Raw genomic sequence first — 6,000 nt, 5'->3', positions numbered from 1 at the left:
CCCCCATGGGCAGGAACGTAGCCGTGAGGATAGCAACAGTGACAAACACCCACAAAAAACCCAATCTGTCCTTTCTCCCACTCTCTCTCTTTCTCCCTTCATCCATGTTGCCGAAGGGAATAATGGTGTAAGCATCGTAAATATTTTTCGTTGGTATCATCATAACTTTGCTCATCGAGTGTAATGAGATAGGTGTGGGTAGATAAAATGTGAAAACGGCTACGGAGAAATGTGCAGTTCCCAAAAACCAAAACAACAGCATCATCATCAAACCCCAAATCACCATCGCTGGGTGCAGAAAGAAGCAGCGGACGAAGAAATGTCCAACATATAAAAAAAACACTGCGTCGGAAAACTATATTTGTGCACTCCCCATCCCCCCTAAAAAAACCCATCAACGAGTACTGAAACATACGTACACACACACACACACAAACATTCGCGTAGATAGCACTGTGGAGCGGGTCCCAAGTACGCCATGGTATGGAAGCAATCTGTACTATTTTTCGATGGAGACGCCTGGTCTCTCACCCTCACTAGCACTTGCATGGAGACGCCTGGTAGCTCACTTCATGCCGGTGGCTGCGTACGTGAAATAGATGTAGTCCGTTGCTATTTTAGCCTTTATGAGCAATACATCCACACACACTCACACACACACACACATACATATACATATAAACCAAAACACCTACTCCTCACGCTGTCGATCGGTACATCGTTCGGCTAGGGCAGAAAGTTATTCTTGCTGCATCAGCTTGATGAAACGAAATTTATGAATGTTTTTCTTTACCTTCACCATTTACCGGCCTCGTATCGTCGGTATGCTCGGCCCGGGGAGCCCACAGCCTTACTGCTCCGTCGTTCGGATGCTTGAACGGTGCAGTCGAGTTTTGCTAAATGTCGTTTCCTCCCGTTTTTGCCAACACCGTGCACCAACCGCCGGGTTCTTCTGCTACCATGAACCAACAAAACGTTAACCGGTCGTTAGCGCATTGTCTAAATTCAGTGGAAAACTTTCCGAGAATGCTTCTATATGTTTTATGTATTCGACAAATAGCGTCGATGGTGAATACCTGAGAGTATTCGATTCGGGCACCAGTTCGGTAGCAGCCATTAGCGTTTGGTTGGGTTAGTTTTCGCTGGTACTCGAATGGGTAGGAGGGAAAGGGCGAAGGCAGGCTTTTGATGACAAATTTTGTTGAAACCGCCCTGTGAAAGGTACCACCCGTGCGAAGGTTTCCGTCGATCGTGCGAGGGCGGTATTTGGGTCAGACTTTTTTGTTTAGCAGTGCATGGTTTTGAAAGCGTTTGCTGCTGCCACTGCTGATGATGATGAAGTGCAAAAATACTTTGAAATGCCGTGTGGGGCATTCTCGCAATGCATATGATACACATTATCTAGAGGGAAATAAATCAAGACGAGTTTTAGGTGCACATTAAGCTAACTCTTCGAAGTGTAATCAACATTTTACAATCAATTTAGAACAGTTTTTCATAAGCAACAATCGTTCGTTGGTATAAGTGAATAATCGGAGAAAAAATCCATATGAGATTTCTCACATAGGTAAGCAAACCTATTTTCTTCTCACAAAAGGTTTGTTTCTCAAATTCAGTTATCATGCAGATAACAACAGACTCCTTTTAAATCAATGACCAAGCACGCTCCGCTACGCTTCGTCGGGCGTTACTCGTGCACCTTCATCATTGTGATGCGAATTGTCCTTCCTTCCTTCCGGTGGTGGATCACAGAAAATGGCATGATTCACCAAAACCCTCCCAAGCAACTCGTGCAAGTGCAAGGAACACCGTGTGCAACCAGCCGGTAATGTACATACCGAAATTTCTCACACAACAACACAACCATCCATGCATTCGCAACCGAATGGGTTTACCATTTTTTGACGGTCAGTGCCAAAAAAAAAAAGCCAACCATTTCGTCGAAAGCAACGCTTTGCATTGTTTTGCGCTACGGCATCGTTGCCGTGTTGAGCACAGGAAAAGTGGGATACCCCCATTCCGCTGGAGCTACTGCTAAGAAGTAGCAAATAGGAGCAACAGAGACAGATTGCTGAAGAAACTCGACAACGGCTAGCACGCGAACAATGACGACAGGTGGTGAAAAAGTTGAAAGATAAAATACATCCGGATGGATTTGCATTTCATTTTTCGAAGCTCAGCGAAAAAGCTTGGAAGCACACTTGGATTATTCATGATTCGCCGAATCGCACCACATCGCACGGCCGGATTGTGCTTTCAGTCGAATAATATATACAGCGCAACGGTTCCGTCCACAAACACTCACCGGAGAAAACGCATGGGAAGCGTGAAGTAACAGCAACAAAAAATTATATAAATCCCTTTTCCCCCACCGATCGTTTCACATCTTGCGGGTTCGGGTGGAGATTTTCCGTTTTACTCCGATTGGCAACAATTCTTTTTGCCACGAAATCATTCAAATGTTTCATTAAAGCTTTTGCAACTCTCAAACGGTCGGTATCGAAGAAAAACGAACATGATACGATGAACGATGGTTCTGTCAGGTTCGCACTTTTATTGGTTTTTCGCGAGAACAATCGCAAAAAAAAAACACACACACATAAAACAAAACTCGACGTGACGTGGTTTCGTAAATGGGATACGCTGTAAATTCAATGCCATCATAAACAAACGAGCAGCTCAGCGTACGTACCGGGCTGATCAGAGTCCGTGTGTTTGCAATGCTTCATACAAAATTGCTACATTTGTTTCAAAAGGCGCACTGGCAGCCTGTCAAACTGTGCAAAATGGAACGTTTGAAATGCCGGTTTATTAAAAAATGTTAAAAAGAACTGTATACCAACACAATGTTTCGGGATAGTAATGAGTTTTTATTAACTACCATATGAAAGTAAACTCATGTTAAATAATGTTGATAAATATCTTAACCGTACTCAACGCCGTATTTAATCAACGGCGTTTATCAACGGCGTATTTAATGCCAAGGAAAAAACAGTTTCCTTCAAAACTTCGCAAAAATACTGCGGCAAACGACATCACTGATTGCCTACCTTTAGGCGCTTATTTTATACTCCTTGTGGATGTCACTATCAAACGAGTCTATTTGTCAAACTGTCCTGTAATAATAACAAAACAATCGACTTTAAAACATTATGAAAGGCGCGGTCCGTTGCTGTGTTTGGTAACGGACAACGGAAAGAACGAGATAAAATCCCATCCGGACCTTTTCCCCGTAGCATGGATTGACCGTCCGGCACTGTAGTAAAATAACTTGATACTTGAAAGCTTATATCTTTCAAAATATACTTAATTTAAGCCGAAACATAAAACTAAAAACACAAAGTCAAAAAAGAAAACTGCTGGTGACGAGAAATAAATACAATTCTATATCTCATCAGTCGTTCGTTTCAAGGTCTGCTCGGTGCCCAATGGTGCCTACCCCATCTTGAGCTGTAGATTAATTTGGTGCCCCTTTCGGAGCGTTCCTTCAAAGTATTCGGCAACGATTCGCAGGGAAAACACTGTATTTCGGGTGTGAAAGAAGGGTGGAAAATATGGACCCTCTCAAAGTGGCCCAAAGATACGACGCCCAAACTAACACCGCGTGCGGGAAGAAACATTCGGCTAGAGAAAATGTTTTTTAAAAAAATAATCCACCCACACACAAAACCGAGCTGTGTTGCGAATACCCATCTGATATGGAACGGAGTAACAAGAAATGCTTAGAATTGTGAGAAATATGGCACGGGTGGGTCGTTTTACTGTTTCGTTTCAACATTTCTTAGATCGTTTATTTCCCAGCGTATTGCTTTCTTTGCTTCCTTCCCGTCAACCATTTTTTTATGTTGCTTCTTTTTGCCATTCGGCGCAAAAGTTCGGTGCACGTTTCGCAACGAACTTAGCAGCGAGCATCCCGCTCTTTGACCGAGCCCTTTTGCGACCGTGCCGTTTTGGGAGGGCGCACACGAATTGCAAAAGAAAAGCAATTTAACTTTTCTTCCTCTCCACCGGGCAACCGGAGTCGTGCTTGTTGAGTACGAGGGTGAACAGTTTCTGACGAAAACCAGCGGAAAAGCTAGAGAGAAAGAGAAAAAAGACAATCCTTGCACAGAACAGAACAAAAACCATTTTTAACCCAACCACTGGTGCTGCGTGGTGGTGATGTGGGTGTGGGCGCACCAAACGAAAGCTTCCATTTTTCCCATTATGTGTGTGCCTTTTTCTTTCTGCATCACCATTTTTCGAACCAAAGTCGTTGGCCAGACCTATCGGTGCATGTTTCAGCTTTTCGGATAGGGGTGCCCGTTTCTTTTTCGGGCATTTCTCTCCTATTTGCGAAAAAGGCGTTGTAGCTTTCCTTCCATTTGTATTTCAGTTTCAGTTTGCACTACACAACTCCCTGGGCAATCCGGGGCAACTCACACTCGTCGAGCTTATGGGTTTAATCTGTAGTCCCGGATGGAAGGATTTCTTTTCCTTCGCTTTGCAGAAGGATATTTTTAAGGAGCAACGCTGTGTGTGTGTGTGTGTGCCTTTTGCTCGTTTCTTTCTTTCTGAGCCCCAAGTATCCCGAGCTGGCAACTCGGAAATAGGAAACAGATGTTAAACGGTATGTTTTATGCTAGCGTTGAATTGAAGAATTTATTTTTGATAGAGTTTGATAGCAGCAAAGGCAGAGAATTGGTCTACGCGGGTAGAATGGTGTTTTATGATGCGGGGAAATTTATTAATTTTCCAACTCAAACGATGAGTAGAATGTAATTTCCAACGAGAATGGAATGAATGTGCAATTGAAACTAACTCAAAGATGAAGTGCTTTTATTGAGGAAATGATAGCGCAAGAATGTATTATACTGAACGATTGCTTAACACCTACGAGGTATGTTGCTTTACAACAAAAGCAATAGTGACGTAAGACCAAAACAGGATTTTTAAATTGATTTCAATTGTGCAACACTCTTCAAGTTGAGAAATAAAAACCTTTAAATAAAAAAAACAATTAATAAGTAAATTATTTAATGAACAATCCAACATAAACAATAAGGAAACAACAACTGAAGTGCTTAATAAAAAGCAATATAGAAAAAGGTATAATTTTATAATCATAAAAAAGTAGCTACTGTGCTATACTATTCGAAACTAAGTCGATTTGGATTATGCAGCAGAAATAAAACGATTTGATTAGTTTCCCTTTGTTTTTAAACTAAACTTAAACCCACACACGGAACGTGCCGGTAAGAGCTTTGCAAGCTCCATCCATCCATCCATAAAAGCTCCATTCATCAACTGGCGTTAAAACAATGGTAACACACAATGCAATCCATTAGAAAGGAGAGACATTTGAAGCCGAATGAACCCGAATATCTATCGGCAGAACTTGGGCACGCAATGTGTGGCCAAACCGTACCAGAGGAAAATGTTACTTGCAGCGTTGCAGCACGGCTTTTGAGAGGAAAATTTATCACTCACCAGGTCGTTCAACTATCGCTAGCTTGAACACAGTCCGTAATCGGACATAAGCTTCCACTCGGGGTAGAAGCAGTTATTTATTGTAAGACTAATGGTTTGATCTTTTCCTTTAAAGGTAAGAGTTATTATTTTCTATCTAGATGATGCATTTGTAATGTAAATCGGCACTGTGGTACACTCTTGCTGATGTTGACTGAAGCTGTATGTATTGCTTGTAATGTGACTTATTTCTTCACAAATTCACTGACATATTCGGTGTACTAAGTCCGGTCATTGCTAAAGAAACTGTAGTTGTTTTTTTGGACTTTGTACATTCTATCTGATAAAATTGGACCTTTCGTTTCTTGCGTCAACGTGGTTACAAGGAATATGTATTTATTTTTTCCTTTTGAACACCTGGTTAAATGGCACCGGGAAAATCGTCATTCGACTGTATTTACTTTCAAAACTAATTGAGAGCGATACACACATTTAAGTTTGAAAGAAACATATTCAGTCGTATTTGATGATGCCCTTGCACTTGGTGAGAAT

This window comes from Anopheles moucheti, chromosome 3, assembly GCF_943734755.1.
Source record: "Anopheles moucheti chromosome 3, idAnoMoucSN_F20_07, whole genome shotgun sequence".
Taxonomy (NCBI): domain Eukaryota; kingdom Metazoa; phylum Arthropoda; class Insecta; order Diptera; family Culicidae; genus Anopheles; species Anopheles moucheti.
Note: the sequence above shows the minus strand (reverse complement) of the source record.